Raw genomic sequence first — 23,479 nt, forward strand, 5'->3', positions numbered from 1 at the left:
CCCACAAAAAATATCAAGAATAATTAAATTAGCCTACTAGTTTTTACATATAATACGTCAAAAATAATTACACCTGTACTTCGTTTTTCGTAGTACAATAATAATAAACTAAGCACTAAAACAATTTATTATATTATAAATTAATTAAATTTCATTTAACCTGTCGAACCGTACAATAGAACCACGAAATCTGATTGGAATCAGATGCAGGTACCAATTACGTGTCCAGACTATTCTGGACAAAAGGGTGGAAACAGGGTGACGGGGGTGAAATCAATCAACGCGTCTTCTCTACAGTAAAGTACAGCATACAACAAGCTTAGCGAAATCAACCCTTAACACTTACTGTACTACGATAATTATTTCTAAAAGAAAACACGAAAGGGAGGAAATTCGGTTCTTTTTGCTCTTCGAAAAGGTTGCGCGAACTTTTGTATGGAGATAGTATGTATGATTTTATGGCAAATACAGAGATGATAGCATAACATTTTATATTTAGATATACTTATCTATCTTACAAATATCTTATAAACAGTCTATAAATAATATAATCTCTCATATTTTTTAAACAGTTAAATAGTACTAAGTACTGTGTGTAAGTTACAATGCTAACAATTTTATGTTGTTTAGATTGGGTTAAACTTACAACAGCATTAGGTGAGATTATGTGATATGAATCCACGACCTCGCGACAGTTAGTCTTAACCAGTAGGCTGTTAACTACTGGACTACGGTAGCGTCATCAAATTTTATAAACACTTATAAATACGCCGCAGGGCTATGTTAGGGGTCGATTCATATAATGGGTGGGATTCGTACCCAAGGCCTTTTGATCGTAGTCAATTGGCTACCATACTTTGGCGTTACTTCAAAATATATAATAACTAGCTGACCCGGCAAACGTTGTTTTGCCGTATAAATAAATAAAAAAAAGTCTCACTTAGGAGTATGAAAAATAGATGTTGGCCGATTCTCATAGATACCGGATAAGCACAAAAAATTTCATCAAAATCGGTCAAGCCGTTTCGGAGGAGTATGGCAACGAAAACTGTGACGCTAGAATTTTATATACAAGCTAAATAATATGAAAGTAAAAGCACTCACCAGTCATATCATAAAAGAAGGCGTCACCCGTTATGTTGAAAACGATATAAAAGTCTTGAATCTTTCCCAATCTGAAACAACATTATATATTTTTAAATTAAATAACTATAAGCCTTGGTTTCACTTCCGAAGAATATAAATTTGTACCGGTTATAATAATAAAAATAGTTAGTAGTGGTTAGTACATCAACAGCCGTTTATTCCCTCCAGTAGGTACTGTCGAGTATCGAGATTTGACATTAAAAAGGTCCTGCTAAAATTCCTACGGCGCCCGCTAAAGCGGCTGATTAGTTTTTCATATCAAATTTCGCAATAATCATAAAAAGTTTTTTAATAATCGATAGTGGTAGAGAATTGCGCTACAGTTGACATTTTGACAGGTTTCCTTACATTTACTTAAACTATCGAATACTTGAACAAGTAGTTAAAAGAGGTATGATCTTAGCTTAAAACTATCCTTGTACCGAATTTCATCAAAGTTCAAACATATTCTTTACTGGCATTTAAAATAGTTATTTTTAGTTGGTTATTTAAAATATTGTAGGTAACGGTAGGTAGTGTAAAATATACTAACTTATCGCCAAGCTTAGTCCACGCCGCTGCGAATATTTTTCACATTATTTATGGTATTAAGCACTACAGCATTTTTAACATTATCATTTAAGATCAGTTTTAAAAATATTAACTTGCTTAAAAATGTTGGTTAATTTTATATTATGAGCAATATTTAAATTTATTATTTATTATAATAGTGGGTCACTTACTTCGTAAACATGCAGCCTGCTTTTGCGATTATATGAAGCACTACCTGCAAAAGAATATCGCTACTAAATATTTTCTGGCATACTTATATCGTGAAATATTGATGTTAGAGTAGAGAAGCTCTGATCCCTATAGCAACATGATTCCTACGAAGGCTAAGTATTGTCTAGTATAAAAATGATCCTTTACATTCCTAAAAGGCAAGGTCTCCTAAATCAGATTCTTTGACACATATATATATTTTATTCTATAACTCCATCTATTTATTTACATACAAATGCACGAAGTATATACCTGTGAGAACTCTACCTTAAAAAATAATCCATCATAGTGTAAAACTGCACATTTAAAGCTAAAGAACACGTAAGTACTTCAAAGAACACCAACTTACATGCGATAAAGAGGCATATGAAAATAAATCAAAGATTGTATTCGCAACGTTCCCAACAATTTGATTCGCCCCAAGGCCACTCGATACCGACAATTACCGAAGAAACCCGCGCTTTAAAGCGTAAAATTCCAAATTCAAATCCAACCATCCAATTGGTCGGTTGTCACGAGCTCTCACGGTCCTCGCCCTCCCATTGGTGGTTGATAAACTGATATAATTTAAAATATTGTCACTTGGCGCCGGCGGTTTTCGCCTTATTGCAATTTATTTTCGTGGGGAAAGATTATTTAATTTCGTAGCTCGTGATACATTAATAAACAGATATTGGGTGTTACGCGTCGATGTTACCTATAATATATTGAGGGTTATAACTTAAGTGTGGGGGAAACTCAAAGTAATGTCATTTGGGAAATATTTCATCGTACATACACGATGGAATATGAGTTTTTTTCAACCGTAAGTATGAAAGTGAATTTGGTTTCGCTCGTTTTACAACAGGTTTTCGTGAAATAGCAGATGAATGCATCTCAATGTGAATCTTTATTGAGAAAAACTTTATTTAAAGCAGTTTGTAAACCAATGAGAATTTGTTTATTAATTTATCTAATTATTATAAACAATTTGATAAAGTTTTAGGAGAGCCCATCTAAAATCGAATTTCGACAGCAGCTAACATACAAAGTATTTTATGAAGAAACAATAACAAACATAGAAACAACTTGAATCGATCTAAAAAGACAACAATAACCCCGTAGACAGACTTTTGATTTGAGCGATTGAAAGTTTCAATCAAAACTGAGGGTAGTGCGTTTGAAATACTCTAATTGACCGGCGTGGTGGTATTTTATTTATTTCTTTTGCCGTAGCCGTGCGTAGTGCGAATGACTTGCATTCCTCGCGAACTAACTATCGGCCATTTGCAATATTCCTACACTTCGTACTTGAAATGTCGTCGATTTTTCCGCATTTTTTCAAGTACCCTCACGAGCTTAGATGAAAATGGTGGGCGTTTTTATTGTTGCATAAGGGTTTTTCATGTCTTATGCCGTATTTGATAGAGATAGTTTTATAAATTTTGACGATTAATAGTAGTTTAATAGATCAAATTAAATTAATATTTGGGATTGTTGGTTTTAATTATACAATCGTTTTTACTGATAAAAAAACGAACTATTAAGTAATTATCTTGAAGTCAATTGAAGAAATAAGATTTGAGAATAAAGATTGTCTAACTCTATCATTTGGGTAGAAGAGCTATACCAATAGTGCAAACAAGACAAACCCCTGAAGCGTGAGAACATATAGTGTGACGAAGAATTTAAACATGCAAATATTATTATACAGCTTTTCACCTTTCAATATAAAATCATAATACATAAAAAGAAGTATATTTTCAATTTAAATGGCATATAACGTTGTCGAGTAGGGTCTAGGCGACATCCGCGCGGATATTACAAGGCGGTTAAGAGTCATTACCGCTCTCACGTGTGCACACGGCCTTAATCTATTGACGGAGATGTGTTCCATGAACTTTTACAATATGTACATATGATTGAAATCTTATTTTCAGAGCGTTCAACTGAAAAGGCCAGTGAACGAAAGAACATTAAACTTGTACTAGAAAGGTTCACCCATAACGCTCATCATGCTATGATTTTTGCGTAAATAATGTTGAAATTAATTATTACTGAAACTGTTAGGCACTTATTTCAGATCAAAGTAAAATTAAATACGAAATTGAACGTGGACGTCGTATTTCTCTACTAAAATGCGTTATTGGCGTATTTTTATTTATTTCTCGGTGACTAGGCCTGTTACACCTGAAAATTTAGGCTTAGGTAAATGAAATTTCGCCGTCTACTACTAAGTCCCATGTAATAGGCGAGCCTATTGACATATACCGTGCACATTACTAGCCGTTAGCCTATTATTGGGAAATATATTAAGATGAAAGATGAAGTTAAGTTGGAATTCATAAAAAATCTGCTTACTATATAAAAAGCAGACTATTCACTAATAATTAATTCTATGTACGTATCTAATTGTCGTTTGTACAGTTAACCTTCCCTACTTTGACTTACTTAATTTATTGAGAGACTTGAAAAAAGAAAAAATGTACTGAATGTATTAAAAACAATTAATATTATTGTTTGCTAAACTCACATCAAAGTGAGGAACGCTAATCGAAAAATGTTAAGAATAGTTAAAATAATCGTTCGATACCACGTATGGTGTCCGAAGTTTGCAGTTTGAACAGCGTTTAATTAGGCACAGCTGTCGATAATTGCGAACAATGTTTGACGGTACCGTCAAATACTGGCCACGGTGCAGCCAAGCCAATTTCAACCTTACAGCACCTTTCTATAGACGTGTTTCCATTGACATACGAGAAAGTTTCTTTTTAAAGAATCATATGTAAATGTGTCATATCGGTGATGTCTAGCAAAAATGTCAGGTGTGTAGTATTTGTAACTGACGGTTCTGTATGACAGGATGTATGGGGTCTATCCCACTAGTCCCGTTGAGTTGTCCCGTGACGGGACAACTGGCACTATTTTGTTCCAGTTGTCCCGTGGCGGGACAAGTGACACTGTTTTGGTGCCAGTTGTCCCGTTGCAGAAAAATCACGGGACTAATGGGACAGACGGAAGGGTCAAAACAACTGGTTCCATTGAGTTGTTGTCTGACAACAGGTACTTGGTACTTCGGTAAGATAGCAGATGATGAATTGTACGCTACTCTATGTAAACTTTAAATTAACAAGAAGTTTTTTTTTTACCAATTGGGCTTTTCACTTTATAATTAAATTGACAAGAGTGTCTATATCTATGACCTTCCATACCATAAATGTAAAATGCTTATCCGAACTTCCCTACTTGAAAAAACATAATGTAAGGAAACTAAAAATATATTGTTAACAGGCCCCTGAAGCAGCTCAAACACTGAAGTCAATTCAACATGTACCTAATGTAATTTCAACTTATCTACTAAAAATTAAGTAAAAAAGTAATACAACACAACGTTTAACGTCTGCTATCTTACCAAAGTACCAAGTACCTGTTGTCACACAACAACTCAGTGGAACCAGTTGTTTTGACCCTTCCGTCTGTCTCATTAGTCCCGTGATTTTTCTGCAACGGGACAACTGGCACCAAAACAGTGTCACTAGTCCCGCCACGGGACAACTGGGACAAAATAGTGCCAGTTGTCCCGTCACGGGACAACTCAACGGGACTAGTGGGATAGACCCGATGTATGGATGTCAATGAAGCAAGAGAACTTTGTAAGGATCGTCTCTCAAGGAACCTCTACGGGAAAAAGGCATGATTTTATGTATGTATGTATCATACGTAAACTGAAAAGAATATCAGAAAATGTGAACTCATATATCCACCAACTGGCTTATTCATAGCAAATTTTAAATTATAATTATATTTCTGGAAAATGACTTTTACCTCTATTACTGAATATCCAAATAGTACCACAAATATAAATAATTTATATCCATAACTAATAGAAAAATATTAATAATAATTTGCCAAGACTATTATAATGACATATTATTACAGTATAAATGTTTAAAAATCGGGGCACCATGGAAACACACCTTTACTACACGTAAAGCTTGTCTACACGATACACAAACGTGCGTCCCTTCTAATTGATGTGCATCAGCCCTAATTTCTCACTTGCATTTCGCAACTTTGATGAGTTATATTCGCCAACGATTTAAATTTAATTTTGTTGCTGTTCGGTCTTGGGTTTAATCGATTTCTGTATATTGTTGGATGAGGCCTATTGCCATTTACTAAGCTCTTAGACTAACTGCTCAAAATTAGTCAAATAAGAAACAGAAATTTTGTGTAAGGTATCCAATAAAAAGTAACTATGTAATAATAAATGCATTTTGAAGTAAAAACACGACTGTTAAAACAAAACTAAAAATAATTTGTGACATAATTAATGCCGGTTTACGGATAAACTAACTTAGGAATATTTGTAGTAGCTAAGATAGACAAACATTTTAATATTAGACAATACCTACTGGAATTTCTAACTACTGATTATGGATAAATAATTTTAACAAAACAAGACTTTGTTACAAATTACTTACACAAATTACTTTTCTAGCACAAAATAAACTTTTTTCTTTGCCTTGACTTAAATTACAGATTTTTTTGGTCCTGCCATAGATAAAAATGATTAACCTAACTCAAGTCCTAAAACATCATAACTCATCGAATACGGGAATTAACGCGAACACGCATTTTACCTTAAAATGCTCATCATTCTCAAACCAAAACCTAAATTCCAAACACTGCAAACCAAAATCCTAGATCAGGTAATGAAATAACCTTAAAAGCTAGTAATAAAGCACGGGAACAGTATCGCAACAGTAGCACAAGTTAGCGCAACGTTGTCGGCCGGACTTCTCTAAACAATAATTGCGGGGAGAAATAATAACGTCGACGTAGCGCGGCCCGTATCCGCTTGCAATAAAAATGTAAAACGCCACCGATAAGAGACTACACGAAAGGCTCAAATGTGAAACGCTTAAGGGATGTACGCAGTTAGAAATTATCGATATCGATGGTTTTGTATTTGTTTAATGTATAAAACTATTGACGTCCTGACAGATATGATAACGCGGTCTGTTTTATTGAAACTAGCTGTACAGGACTTTGTTTATAGTATTCAAGTGTATGCACATACAAAGGTTGGTACACTCGCTATTCCTTCACGCTCATGTCTAACCCAGAGGAACAGCTAAACCAAAACGCCCAATGAAAGGTCAGGCGCACGACCGACGTGCTCTCCGGGGCAAGGAGGTCTACCACCTCAACTTCCTAACTCTTTTGAGAATTTCTTAACATAAAAATCAGTCAGAATCATCTCAGAATAGTCATTTTGGCCCGAACCAAGTTTCGAACCCGAGACTTCTGCTCGGCAGCCGTATACACTACCGACCGCACCACTAAGGCAGTCGCGTAGCACACGTAATAAAGATATTATTATACACTATGCATAAATGCGTTGTAATAAAACTTATTGATATAATAACTGGTATTATACCACAAGTAATAGCTACACTTGTCGCGACAAATCAAAGAACCCACCCTTTACTACTAGTGCATTTTGACAGTTCAAAATGGTAAAACACTTTGTAGTTAAAATGAGACGGCTATTTAATGATTTTATTGTATTCAATAACTTAATGAAATGCCCCTCAAGTTATAAGAGATCAAACATTTGATTTTCTAATAATTTGATTTTTTTTTTAAGTATTAGTTACCAAAAAGTATATAGGTACTCCTTTAGTTTTAAGTAGAATGAAGAATATAATGAGTAAAATTAGTTATATTCGTACAAGAGGCATAGATGTTTCCACATGTTCGATTCAATACCTCAAACTATTGTATTGAACAGCTTTTGCACTAGCTCAAAGCCAGACATAACTCGTCACTCCCGAATTGAGTCAACGCTGTAACTCGATACACGACATGAATCTCTGGCTGACGTCACTCACCGTCTACCATTCTCGTCTTCCGAACAAACTTCATTACGTCATTCATCTATCTTTCTACTCGTCTGCACGTTCCGATTTTCAAAAGCAAAATAAAGTAACAAAAAAGTATCGATAGGCCTGTCAGTAATTCCCCTCCCTACAATACGGCCTGTTAGAGTTTTTATGTCCGGATCAAACCGCTAGGTATTTTGTCATACAAATATAAATGTTGCATACTTCCTTCCTTCATTGGTGGGGGTTTATCTCAGTGATTAATTGTGGCTCGCGGTCCGCATGCCTGGCTTTCAACGAGCTAGACAAATAAGAATAAATATTAGGCTGAATGCCGCGAGCAATTTGAATACTGAATATGTTGGAGTTTCAGTTTTTTGTTAAGCAGTTCTTAACTATATGGACTTTGACTGCGTGTTTCGTGCGGTACTTAACGTGGTTGATAGGAAAAATGCAATGGAAATAAAGTTATCTTTCCTGAACGGAACTTACTCTTATTTCTAATAAGAGTAAGTTCCGTTCAAGAAGATAAATGATAATTGGTATATTTTAGATAGATAGGTACCTATTATATTGAGAGAATTAGCATTCTTAGATTGTTTTTACACGTGTGATCGAAAGCAAACAATGAATTAACACTACCACCCATCCACCAACATACCTCAGCGCACACAACTTAACCGACCATTTATCGATCATTAACATACCTATCCTAATACTCAGATATGCTAAAACCAAACGCTAACATATTATTATAAAACATCTAATTCAAGTCGTTTGAAACAAACCGAGGGCTTAATATTAAGGCGAGCGAATCCACTGAGACGGAGGCCATTATTACACGGCACAATCAAATTGTAAGTAATTTCATTAAATAAGGCTACCGGAGAACGTCAGTATACTTACAGCCCTTTATATAGTGAACTAATATACAGTTAGCAATCACGAGAAAGCCGATCGATCTCAAAATTGATATGTTTATTATGACTTTCTCACGATCTCAGGATCAACGAGAGGATTTTTATTGTAGGACCTCTGTTTCTTACTACGGAGCTGGTTTTAGTGCTAAGTCGTGAGTTTGAACTAGATCGTACTTTGTAGGCGTGGTGCGTTTACTTGTCTTTTTTGTTATGCTTTATTTTTTATGCTTTGTTGCTGTTTGGGATACTGGCTAATACTGGCTATATCCTACAAATATTATAAATGCGAGTGCATAAAGAATATGGCTGAACTCTTTTACACAAAAACTGATATAGTTTTAGACCAAAATCTAGAACAACACATACGATTCTTTTCACCCCGGAATCCTTTTCTCGCGGATGAAATGATCAGTAATGAGAAAGTGCAACCGAAGAAGGCATTGGTACAGCTTTGCCCCAATTAATTATAGGTAACACATTACAAGACGTTGCAAAATTAATCTTTCAATGAAGATCGTGAAACCGACCGCAAAATGTAAAAACCATTGCATTTCAAATGCAAATGCCAAAAAACATTAGTAACAAATTAAACTGCACTGTTTTAAGCGGCACAAGTTTATTGAGGTATAAAAGGTAGCTAATAGCAAGTTAGAGTGGTGTATAATTTGAAGGATTACCCTTGACGAATCGCCGCAGTAACACGCATACTAAATGATGAACATTATACATGTTTTTCGGTATAGCATTTCTTTTGCATGTCGCACTTTTTAAATCTAAATGAGCGAGGTTTTGCTTCATAGTTTTACAAGTCAATTTATAGTGTTATTAGAAATAATTGTCATCTGCCCTACCGGTGAATGAAAACATCCTCGTAATCAAACCTTGCATTGAGGGCATGCAAATCCGCAATTGGCCAGCGTGGAAATCTCAAGGCCTAATCCCTCCCTCTTTTGGGCCGGGGAGACCCTTACCCAGCAGTAGGATAGTCTTGGGTAAAATAGTTACAACTTACAACAAGTTACACTTATAAGCGCCACCTTACAGCTTGAACACGGAATGAATTTCATCCAAATCCGATTAGTTTATGTATCGAAAAGGTAGAAAATCACGCGCAAAATATTTTTTTTTAATGGAAAGCAAGAATTATTTAGTAATATTTATCTATACTAATATTATAAAGCTGAAGAGTTTGTTTGTTTGTTTGTTTGTTTGAACGCGCTAATCTCGGGAACTACTGGTCCGATTTGAAAAATTCTTTCAGTGTTAGATAGCCCATTTATCGAGGAAGGCTATAGGCTATATATCATCACGCTACGACCAATAGGAGCAGAGTACCAGTGAAAAATGTTTACAAAAACGGGGAAAATTATGATTCTCTTATGTGACGCAAGCGAAGTTGCGCGGGTCAGCTAGTCTATAGATATTTCTCTTAGTCCGACAGCCGGTAAGACGCAGTGGTTAAGGTCGCTAAGCTGATTCCAGTGCAGGAAGTCGAAAGTTCGATTCCCACAAGGAAGACTTATTTGTGTAATCCACAGATATATTTGTAATCTGGTAGTAATTTGTGTCCGCACTTTTATATATGTTTATAAAAGTGCCTACACCACAAAAGCAGAATTTTGGGAATTGTTTATAGCAATATAACACCTTTGCAGTTGTATTAACCCGTCTTATTTCCCAGTACAGGGTCTGAAAGTGACAGTAATGGGAAACGAGGTTAAAATGCACTAGTTACACAAATCTGAAGTGTTATTTATTCAACGGCCTATGTTCCCGACACGGCGGTAAATTCTGTAACTTTTTGACTAGGTTAAATTATTGTAAACTTTCAAATTGACCTACTAAAGTACTAACTGGTAACTAAAGTGCCGTAATTTAGATTAAGCACAAATAATATTCAGTAAGTCTATTTTTTTCGTTATTTCACATAAGTACGTACATATTTAAAAGTAATTCGTATGTTTTCTAGTTAGTACAAGCGGTATACGTCAATTTATAGCGATCCATGCAAACTTCCTTACATACACTACAAAGTTTTGTTCGAATAATAAGACTATCAAAGAGAATTCTGTTATTTACCAACAAAAAATAACAAAAACAAATTCTCCGTAATATTAGTAGAGACAATAATCTTGAACATACAAATCTTTCCGGGAACAAGATGTTTGTGCCTTTGCTCTTCATAATGATAGTTATTTACTGTTTCTCAACATATCATTTACTTGGTTGTTCGCGTTCGTTAAAGTTATTTTACTGTATTTAAGTATCGTGTAGTCTTTTTTTACGCTTAAGAATGAATATACAAAACGTTCTACAATCTTCACAAACGTTGTACGTGCTGCCATCTCTTGGCAGCATTCGGAAAGTCAGGCCTAGTACAAAACAAAATTATCTTGTGTGTTTCCTTTGAAATAGCCAAAAATATGGCATTTTCTTAAAAATGCTTTATTTTTTTAAACTTATGTTAACCTTTGAGTAATATACTAGGCAGTGGAACCAAGGTGGCGAGGAATCATATATTTTTACATGTTATTACGACACATGATAGACAACTTACTTAGATGTCCAACCATAAAAATGCTGTAAATCTTAAATTGTAGAAAAAGGCGTTTGCTTTGCAGTATTTCTAGGTTTTCCACGTTAAGAGGTTAAAAATATTACGGTATAATCATTTCACTGTCTAACAAAATAAATATATCATCCCTATTAATTTCGAATAAAAACAATGAAACGAAAACCAACTGGAAACAATTAAGCGCGTATAAAATTTTATTGATACAGTTTAGTGTATCGTGCGCGCATTGCTCAGTAAAACCTGATTGGAGTCGACTTCACTCTATTTTAATACATAATAATTTGTATGGTGTATCGGCTACCGAAACAAAAAGTACTAAAAAGTAACTCGAAGCACATTATATTTTTATAATTCGTAATGAGAGAGTAGGTGCGCTCGGGGCAAGATCGCACCGATTCCAGCCACGTCAAATTGATCTTTAAAATATACGCCACGCAATAATATAGTGAATTACAAGTAGCATACAAGGTGAAAACTTTACATGCTTACTTTGTCCGAGCTTTATATTATAAATGCGGATTTTTTGCTCGTTTTATACGCTTTTGCGGCTAAACTGTTGAACTAATATCGATGAAATGAGATCATTATCTCGTGGGATCACCTTTTTATGATATCAAGGGGTAATTTTATCTAGGCATGTTATTTTGGTATGTATATTGTAAAACATATTTTGCGCGTAGTTAGAGGTTCGATTTATCAGTATAATACTTTACAAAACCCAGAAATGTTAATACAAAACTTGCCTTTGACTAAAACAAGAATTTCTTAGAGTGTGAGCAATCTTTAAAAAGACAACAAACATAAATAAAAATACGGTCAAGTGCAAGTTGGGCTGGGACACAAAGGGTTCCGTACGATCATTTATAAAGCGACACTTAAAATCACGTTTGACGTATAAATCGATAATTAAATACTTATTATATTTTGTATCAGTATTTGTTGTTATAGTAGCAACAGGAACCCATCAGTTGTAAGATTTCGGAAAACGGAGCAGCAATAAGGTTTCGTTTTTATTCTTAAGGTACGGAACTTACGGAACCACAGAAACAAAACAAGCATATAATAAGGCAAAGTATTGACAATCATCACACAATCAATTTTATTGATGTCAATGAATGCAATCGTTATTGACACTCAATGATTGATTTATAAATGGAAATGCGTTTATCTATGCAATCTATTTAAAAGTAATTGTCTTACGTTTACTACTTGTAGAAACCTAGGTATATTCAGTTTTGAAAAGAAAAATATAAATTTATTTAAATGTGTACTGGTAATTTTTTATCGAATGCATCCAACCTAGTGACAAAGTGGTTAAAGCCGTCCGAAAAGGCCTTTGACATGGTTACACGACTGTTATCTTAATTGACAACAACTGGGACCGACTTTACTCAACAGTCGGAAAACCATATGTGGGGTAAGCATCACACATTCAAACTTACAACCCAGCGAGTCTATCCCACTAGTCTTTTTGAGTTGTCCCATGGAGCGACAAGTGACAATGTTTTGGAGCCAGTTGTGCCGTTGCAAAAAAATATTGGTCAAATAGGCCAGACGACATCGTGATTCCCGCTAGTCCAAGATTTGTCCCGTGACAAGACAGCTGGGACAAAATAGTATCAGCTGTCCCATAATGAGACAACCCAGGGGGACTAATGAGATATTACTAACACAACACGGTTCGCACCGCTCTCGACCCGTTCACGTCACGCTCACGCGTACTGTCTGCTGAAGTCTTTACCAACGGCTGCCTGCCTTCTCCAGCTGAATAGGTATTTGGAGCAATTAGCAAACAATCTGCTTGTATTAATACCGTTGTTGGGTAATACCCAATTAAGATGATCTGTAACCAATGTTAGGGCTTCAATTAAGGGCTTTAAGTTACACTTGATATGTACCTCTTAACTGAAGGGTGTGTCAAGGGCATACTCAGTAACCTGCTAATACAACGTGAATTTCCCATCGCAATTACTGTTTAGGTCAATTTGAAAACCTCTAATAAAGCTCTTTTCTGATCTAAATGAAATAAGTACAAAATCTAATCTTTATTCTAAACACTAGCTGACCCGCGCAACTTCGCTTGCGTCACCTAAGAGAATGGGTATAAATTTTCCCCGTTTTTGTAACATTTTTCTTTGCTACTCCGCTCCTAATGACCGTAGCGTGATGTTATATAGCCTATAGCCTTCCTCGATAAATGGGCTATCTAACACTGAAAGAATTTTTCAAATGGGACCAGTAATTTCTGAGATTAGCGCGTTCAAACAAACAAACAAACAAACAAACAAACAAACAAACAATCAAACAAACAAACAAACTCTTCAGCTTTATAATATTAGTAAGTATAGATTACTGATAGCCAGAATATAACACGTATCTGTTAAACTTAGGATTTTTTTGATAAAAAATGGGTAGTTTACATATTTCTGCGTATTGTAAATTTAATGACGAAGAAGAGGTCATAGATGTTTTTGGCTGACAAATATATGCAAAAATAAAATTGACTGTGTGCTGACAATAAGTATATAAACTGATAACAGTCTTTAAATAACAATTTTAAAGACTTACGTTAAAATTATACCGAGCTTTCTACTTCACTACACAGCAAATTTCATTACCATAACGGTCACCCATACAAAAACAGGCCTTCACAACATCCCTTAACCTGAACCGAACATTACATCATCCCAACGACGTGACAACACACAGGGTGTTGGTCAACCGTCAATAAATAGATATTAGACCAAATAGGGTTAAAATGTGAAATTGTGTGAATATACCGTGGGAATCACGTTTATTTGCCATGTTATTTCGCATGAACCCTGAATTGACATTAGGTGTGGATTATTTGGCCGGAGGCGTATTTCCACCGAATTTACGTAAACACCTTATTCAAATGATTTAGTTACATGACATAGTTGTGGGCATTACAGGTATATAGGTAACTAACCGGCTAGTAATCTATTTAGTAGCGCTTGACCGTTGATTTAGGCTTGAATTCCTCTTACACTGATATTGGTAGTGTAGACGAATGTTTGATTTATTGATTGATATATTTAAGGACCAATATTTCTTATTACCTCTCATAATAAAGATTGGCATCAAAAAGCATTAGACGAAGACAGATGGAAAGAGGGAAGGGAGGCCTTTGCCCTGCAGTGGGACAATATGGGCTGATAATTATAATCTATCTATATAATATAATAATTTTTAAAAATGAATTGCTGTTCGTTAGTCTCGCTAAAACTCGAGAACGGCTGGACTGATTTGGCTAATTTTGGTCTTGAATTATTTGTGGAAGTCCAGAGAAAGTGTAAAAGGTGAATAAATTTGAAAATGCGCGGTATTAAATAAAAACAAGAAAGCGTGAGCGGAGCTGCGCGGGTCAGCTAGTAATAAATAAATAATATTTATCGTTCACTCTTCAATATACACTTGAATAGACTTAAAACTAAATATTATTAAGAACTCACACAGTGAGCTTGTACTTGTACAACAACTAGACGATTTTAGATAAAATTATATACAAAGATCAGGTCCTTGGACTCCTGCTCTTTATACAAATATTTTTCAAAACGAGCCCATGCATAAGCCACCCTAAGCCCCGATACGGCGGTGGCCAGAAAAATGTAGTTGAACTTCCATATCTCTCGAATACTTAGTTTAATCCTACCCTGAGTAAAAATACGTGACGAAACGATAATATATGCATAAAAATCGGATTGTTAAAACGCATGTAATTTGTTTCCTTGGAAACTATTTAATAAACCACTAAGTTTGCACAAATCATCCATAAAAAATAACATCACAATGTATTACGCTCTGGCTTAAACGTTTCTAAGTTTCCTACTGGCATATAGAAGAAATCTCGAAAGGACTTCATCAGCGAAGATGACACAAGGCCTGACCCCTGACCCTTGCCTATCAGTGAGACGATTAAAATCTCTTTCTAACCTTATATAAATCTCTTTACAATTAAAAATGTTTCAGAACATTTTGCGCGCGCTCATCACAAAACTGACCTATAATTTTCAATACCAAAAATAGAAAAAAAAATTAATACATTTTAAAGATATCGGGTTAAATTAAATAACCTTGCACACACAGTTCCTGTACATAGCAGTTACAAAGTGCACACACGCGCGTTCGATACGTTTGACATCAATCAAGGCGCGATTTGTAGAGCAATATGTATTATTTGCAGCGGATATTTATGAGATAGAATTACACGTTGCACCGAAACAAAACACCACTACGCTCCATTCCACCTGACAGGTTATACGCGTCTCATTTTAAGGGTTAAATGCTTTGTATCGTGAGAGTTTTAGATTACAGACGTATATTTGCAAAGGGAAGTATGAAATTTTCTTCTATTGGGATTATAAGACATGGTGACAACACAAAATTTCGAAAAAAGAGACTGTTATTTCAAAGTACATACATATGATCACGCCTTTTCCCCATAAGGGTATGCAGAGACCATTGAAACTATAGTGTATTATTTTATCAGTACCAATCGTCACTAAGACTATGGTAAAGTTGCAAATCTCCTATTTAAAATACAGCACAAGTTAGGCACGTCCAGGGAACAAAAACGGGTGTCCAAAAGAAACTCTAACGATTTAATCTGCACTTACAACCCCGTTTTTGACAACAAAAAACTATTTCTTATTACTGTAACAAAAATATGCGCAGTCGTAAGCACTACTTATAATTTTCAATTACATCGCAATCACGACGGGTGGTTGAAATAGTTTAAAAAATTTGTAACAACCTATTAGGAGCCCGCAGAGTACGCCCTGCGGTCTCCGAGGGTTGGGCCGGGGGTCTCCTGAATAAAATCTTCACAGCAGGAGTCTACACTTGCAAATCATATAAAATGTTGGTTATAAGGAGTGGTGAACATTCACTCACCCCCAAAATTTTGTTACCGAGATCAAAAATTACATTTGTGAATGAGTTTTCTAGTTTGTTGACACAAATCTCGTTGAGAATCAGAAAGAAGATGTTATTTTGATAATATTTCGTGTTTACTTCAATATTTTTGCGGTTAGATTGACGTTCTTATTAGATTGGATTCTATTAGGATTTTGATGAGGTCAGGTTTTAAGATAAAATTCAAAGCGTATGACAGAAAACCGATGACCGTCTGCTTTGAAAATAGGTAAAACAGACATTTAATCCAGATCACAAACTATCTGTGCGTCGAACATAGTAACCCATCCAGCAATTCTGGCAACAAGAGTAACAAACATCAATACAAACTACATTTATAATATTAAGTATTACCTAAATCATGCAAGTTCCCTCGCAATCTGCACGTTCGGAGCCCTGTCATTATATATCCGTATTTATAAAAACGTATAATACAATTTTAACGTCAAAACTGACTTTATTTATTGTAAAAGCCTCGATCGACCGCGCACAGGGTATAATCTAGACTGTATTAAGTGAACATAAACGTAAACCATTTAATATTATATTTTTGCGAACAATAAATATCATCATGGCGGTGAGCTAGTTAAATAATGGTTTAGTTTTATACGACAGCCTGCGGGTGTACTGCTCTAGACTTAATGTAAGGGATCCTTGAATATTACAATGTTATTTTGAAAGTTTTGTGAATGTAAACGCTATTATCAACTTGCAACATGGTGTATCCTACCTATTTCATGTTTGGATGGATGTTTGTTCCTCATGCACGTCAAAATTACTCAAAGCTTTATAGTTTAATTAGGTAAATATTCTAGTTAGAATATAAATATAGTACCTAATTAGTAATTAATTATATTATTGGATGTTAGACGATGTGTGGTGCGAGTGAAACCTAATTATAAAAGTGAAGACGTTTCTAATAAGATTTTTTTTATACAGATCAAGAATTTTTATTTATTATTGACATGGTCTTCATCATGATATTTAAAAATGTAGCTTAAACTCTACACGTCCACAAAATGAACTTACTAATTATAGGCGCCTAGTTCTTACCTAATGCTGGCTGCAACTCGTTATTTAAGTAGGTACTTCTACCTAACTACTTTAAAAGTTTTTATTTTTTCAACTTTTGATAAAAATATTCAAGCCAGACTAAATTTTCTTCAGTAGGTAATAAATTGTTAGTGGGTCACAGACAAAACATTGTCTAAATATTCAGACACGATTTTTATAAGAACGGGCTATCATGAAGTCGAGTCATGTTTCATGTCGCAATCTGGTTGGCAACATTTAACATGGGATGAAGATATCGAAAGGTGTGAATAAACTTGCCCCCAAATGCAAATTTCCCGCCATCCCGAACACATTTGCAATCGAAACTAATCTCCATAAGGTGACTTTAAGACCAAGGAACGTATATTTTACAATAACAAGTAACCAGACAAACATTAAGAACTTTTATAAAATTGTTTCTGCAAAAATAAAATTATCAGACCGAGTAACTAACGCCATCTCATGAATAAACGTGGAACTATTAAGGATCAAGGTTGCCTTGCTGGCAATTATGGATGGATAAAACCTATGAAAATGTAAATGGGATGAAAGTATGTGGACAAAGAGACGCCAGAGTCTATAACTAGATGTCAGAATTAATCGTTTTAACAGTTATTAATTACTTACCGGAAAAGTGAATACTTCTTTTTTTTATAAATGCACGAAAATAGTACGCATTAAAGAATGTGGAAGAACAAGATGACAAAGAAATATAATTTGACAGAATCAGACTTATCATGAAAACGTTATTTGAATTCTGACGTTTCCACATTTAAAAAAAACTAAGCAAAAGCAACTTTTCGTACGAAAATTCATATTAAAACTATTTTGATTATTAACGTTCCATTACTCCATTGTTTGTTTATTTATACCCGTCTTAAGAGCAGTACAAGTAATGGAACCAAAAAAGGAACCAAATAGAAATTGTCGCCTTCGAAAGTATACATTCTTCACGTATACAATCAGATGATTGACAGAGTAAAAAGTGCAAACAAACATGAATTCAATTAAGGGCTTAACGCTCCACAATAGTTAATTAAGTCTTGGAGTTAATTGAAATTATAGCTATACAGCCTGCCGGGTAGAACCTACTTCTTGATTTAGTTGGCAAAGATTAACTTAGTGCAGATGAGACAGAGCGATCAAAGTATTCTGCCTATAAACATAATAACAGGGTAGTAATTATAGTAGGGTCTTTTTAACTTGTTCCTACTCGTAAAAGGTTCATCCAAAATGCTTATAGGTAGGTACCTCCTACGTAAATTTTTTCGTTAATAATTGCGTATGAAATTATTTGATAACACTATGCACTAGTATTTCTCTACTCTTACTAATATATGTTTTTGACATTTCATAACGATTACATATGTATGTGATGTGTGTTTCACGAGATTATTTAAAAGTATTTATCTTACAATACCTATAGGTACCATTTTATAGCTACATATCGAACAACATAGTAGTTTATTTTGTTTTACAAAATCACATTCAAAGAATAGTTCAGATAGTAATATTAATATTTACGATTTATAATGGGCATTTAAACGAAATTATATTATTTATTAAATACAAAATACCTACCTACCTATAAATATAAAAAGAAAGGGAGAGTGCGCTATGCTTCGAAGTACCTAGGTACCTACTCCTCATTGCTGTCATTGTTATCAATTTTGATATTATTATACCTAAATCCTTATCAGAATTTTAATGCTTACGAAATATCGTGTAACCGAAGACCAAGAACTAGGTATGGTCCTAATCGAGTTAGGTAGTGTTGCCATCTCTAAAATTTGGAAAACCGGACAAGACGCGTGAAAACCCCGGATTTTAGAGTCCGAAAGCCGGACATGTCAACAAGAAGAGCAACCGCGACGGGAGGAGTGGGGGAACGGTGAATGTACTTGGTTCGTCGGTTGATCGTGGTGTGCGAGCATAGTGCGTGTCTCGCAGGCAGCCCAATTTTTTTTATTTATTAATTTTTCAAACCCGGTCTACAAATTAAACCTTCCCCGGACGCTCCCCGGATGCCCTCTAAACTAGGACAAATCCGGGGAAACCCGGACGGATGGCAACCCTAAGTTAGGTAGGTACCTACCCTACGTTTTTCAAAATACCGAGTCAGGTAAGCAAATAGGTACCTACCTGCAATATATCAGAAAAAACTTTTAAGAAATAGGTAAATCAGATAACTTGGCGCATTGTTAGGTAAGCTAACTTATTCGTTTAATAATGACCACAAATGTACCCAGATGAGTAATATACCTACTAAACCTAAGCCTTATGGTTCTGACCTGTCTGTCTCGTATAATCTTTCGGGCGACGATAGCAAACCTACCTGGGATGGCGGCGCGGCGGCGGCGCGACGTCCCTTTCCCCAAGGCTACTTCTCCACTCCACACAAATATCACCCTTATTACGTTCATCACAAAGTACTCTCTCCAGTAAACAACTTTCGTAAATAAGTTTTTTGAATCGTGTAGGTACCTACGCGTAGGCTTTCGAGCCTGAGCGTAATAAACTTATAGCGAACTCAAAGTCAAACGGAACGACTCAAAATGTTTATGAATTACCCTTATTCATAAGAGTAGAATAGGTACGTAGCTTACTGAGTATTTTCTAGATTCTACCTCCGAACAGTATTCAAATTTATACAACCTTTATTCAAATAACAAAGATTTAAAAACAACAACAAACCGCTTATACCTAAAAAGCTAGTAAGGTTTATAAAACATTAACAAGATTTAAAAACATTGTTAAAAACACCACGATTAATATTTGTGTAAGTAACCTAAGAAATAATAACACGAAGAACCCAAAACATAAACAAAAACATTGGTTATCTGTCAGCGAAGCCTCGTGCACGTTGAACACACGAAACTCGACTTTATTGCTACAATATAACAAACACTCACCGGTTTGAGATGCCAGCACTTAAAATAGTTGCACTTTTACACAGAACAAGTTGTATTATACGTAAAGAATGTAAGGAATTTAAAGTTTTGTTGTTTCGGCGTCGCGTCGGCGCAGGAGTCGGTGCAGTAAGCCAGTAACGGAATCGAGCGTCGCGTCGTCGGTCGTCGCAGGCGCAGGTGACAGGCGACGGTGGCGCCGCGGCGCTCGGCGGCGACCCCAGGGAACAAGGACGCCGCGCTCGCCCCGCGCCGCCCGCGCCTCCGACACTCACCCGTCTGGACCTCGCGTATTACTTTTTAGCGACGAGCCTGCAGCCTGCAACGCTACTTACTTCAATAGAAAGCGCTCCGCCATTCTTAATTTTTTTTGGGGTAAGATTTAATATGACTATTTATTTTGATAAAATTTATCCATTAATAGGTAATAGTGTCTGTTTGCGATTCGCCCGCGTGAATTATTTGCCGGGATACAAAAATATCCTTTGTGTAGGTATACTTATGCTGATTATAAACTACCTGTGTACCAAGTATTATCAAAATCCGGCAAGTAGTTCTACCGTGCGCGAAAAACAAACTTTTATATAAACTTTCATAATTGTAATATATGTAGGTAAGTACCTAGATAGTATAACCTTACATTACCTATCTGTATGATTACATTTTAGTCACACCACAATTTAACAACATCATTCTTACGACCCAATTAATCTACCTACTTAGTAGTACCTAGGTACTAGGTACGTGACCATTTTTCTTTTCCTTTTTATGTATTAACGTCAAAGCCTGTTTGCAATGTCCAATGGCATTATGAAGAAGGTACCTACTACCTAGTATCCTTCCTGTACCCATAAATAAATATGAAGTCTATTTCAATCCGTATGCATAATGACCCATAATGCATTATACTCACCTACTTACGTATGGCGAGTGAATAAGTAATTAGGTAAGGTATTCTCTTCTCTATTCAAACCACAAAAAGATAAAATAGTATATATTCAACGTTTTATAAGTCTATACTTTGAAGTAGAAAACTGAAGAGTTCGTTTCTAATAGGAAAAATATTTTCGTGTGGAACAGTCAAGGGTATTTCTTCGCAACGGAGAATGTTACTAGGTATGCCAAATCGCTTTAAATTTTGTAAAGCCTGTACATTTACATGCAAACTTGTTTTTGTTTTATTCAAAAATACCAAGAAGTTTTGATTTTACAAGCATTCAAAGTTTCGAAAATTTTCGAGTCCCGCTGACAGCGTGACGTCATATTACACCGCGTTGCGCAGGCTGCATCCCGCTTAGTATCGAGTCTCCAGCCGTAGAAGTAATAGTTTATGCAGTATTTTGTTGTGTTTTCGTCCGCTTATTACATTTATAGTGTAACTAGCTGACCCGCGCAACTCCGCTTGCGTTACATAAGCGTTAAAAATTTCCCCGTTTTTGTAACATTTTTCACTGGTACTCTGCTCCTATTGGTAGTAGCGTGATGATATATAGCCTATAACCTTCCTCGATAAATGGACTATCTAACACTGAAAGAATTTTTCAAATCGGAGCAGTAGTTCCTGAGATTAGCGCGTTCAAACAAACAAACAAACAAACAAACTCTTCAGCTTTATAATATTAGTATAGATAATAGTAAATATGATTATTAAGGCCTCTGTGAGCCAGACTTAGCGTGGTGTACAATGACGTCACACCGTCACCGTGCGGTTACACTTGTTTTACTTATAAATCGGAAACTAATTGACGTATCAAAGTAATTCTTTCACTTTTTATTTTTAACAGAGAATATGGAGTGCTCATAATCAAAATTTGTTAACATTCTCCATTCCATTTTTCGACTGACTCATCTGGCCTCTCTTTTATTTTACTTTTAGGTACCTATGTAACAGTATGTTTAGTGAAAATAGGCATACCTAAGAACATATATTTCGATAAGGGACTCGTTTCTATAAAGTAGTTAGATAGAGACCGTTTAATATTTTGTGTCCAGATGAATCAGACTCAGAGTCTGTCAAAGCTTAATCAGAAATAGAAATACAAAAATAAAAAAAATTACATGGGCTTCTTTTTTATTGAAAAAAATCATATTTCAACAACTGCAATTGTCTTTTTTTAGGAAAACTGTTATAAGTAATCATTTCACGGTATACATTTGTTCATCATCAACAATATTATTTATAAAAAAATTACAACTCTAAGCTCCTTTCGTGCTGGAAAAAGGAAAATCTATTTCTTTTGTGATTAATATAGTGTTTTCACCATATCAATCAGGCCCAGAGGAATTAGAATTTCGAACTAAAATCATGCATAACTCATCATACAGATAGATTTCAGTTGTGTAATTTTTTTTAACGAATCTATAACCCAAAAGTACCATACAAAGCACAAATTGAAGGTGTAAAACAATAAGATTAACTTTATAAAGAAGGCATTGTAATAAGTAGCCTCAGTAGGTCCCCTGCACCAAGCACAGATAAATCAGTTATTTACCTTCGTAACACTGTGATCTAACACAACCAGCTGTACGTCCACTTCTAGCTTGTTCTTTACACGACCTCCTCCCCCGTGCGGGAATGCAGACCCTCAGGATTAATACCCGATTGAATACGGTCAAGCGCAGCTTGCGCCGCATTAATCAGTATTATATGCCGGACACTTCTTATTTACTTATTTACAAGCACAATTCAAAAGTTATAATTAGTACCCATTTTTTTGTTTCTCTTTTCTCAATTCATCTCCTTTCGATATAATTTAGTCTGAAACTGTTATTTAAGGGAAAATGCGACATCGATCATTTTGTTCCGGAAAATGACAAACGGACACGCTGCATGAATCAGGAGAACAATCTTTAAATATTTTTATTTTGTAATAAGATTGCAATTATTTCTAAAATACGACTTGTGCCATATAAGGACAAAGCTAAACTGTACCTATATATAAAAATAATTTTGATTTTGATTTTACCCAAAAACATCGAAAATTTGTCTCTGAAGAAATACCCTCAACGCAACAGGAACTATCTAAGGATATTGAAAGTGACTCTCTAAGATAATAGGAAGTATCATTGTTACATGATATAATAAAGAGGATCTATATATAATTTGACAGGGTAAACGAAAATTTTTAAATTGATCTCCTAAAAGCTTCATTAAAAAATGATCATACCTACTTATACTGTGTTTATTCTTTTCGGAAATAATGTTGAAATTGAAATAATTACAGACTGAAACATTGAATTTAGCACTTGCTTGATTCAAGCGAAAATACGGCACAGCGACGTCACTATGTCGTATTTCTGTAATCTATAATA

General features: G+C 35.2%; 1 long non-coding RNA gene across 1 annotated transcript in view; it reads right to left on the bottom strand.

Annotated features, from left to right (window-relative positions):
• LOC142986146 (uncharacterized) overlaps positions 1-20,292 on the bottom strand; it is a 36,968-nt gene extending 16,676 nt beyond the window's left edge. Inside the window, exons 1-3 of the long non-coding RNA XR_012960329.1 lie at positions 20,171-20,292; positions 1,869-1,912; positions 1,105-1,175 (exon numbers count right to left, since the gene is read on the bottom strand). This is a non-coding gene — a long non-coding RNA (uncharacterized LOC142986146). The remainder of the gene's footprint in view (positions 1-1,104; positions 1,176-1,868; positions 1,913-20,170) is intronic.
• Positions 20,293-23,479: the final 3,187 nt, after the last annotated feature.

The sequence above is a fragment of the Anticarsia gemmatalis genome, chromosome Z (genome assembly GCF_050436995.1).
Source record: "Anticarsia gemmatalis isolate Benzon Research Colony breed Stoneville strain chromosome Z, ilAntGemm2 primary, whole genome shotgun sequence".
In the NCBI taxonomy this organism is placed as follows: domain Eukaryota; kingdom Metazoa; phylum Arthropoda; class Insecta; order Lepidoptera; family Erebidae; genus Anticarsia; species Anticarsia gemmatalis.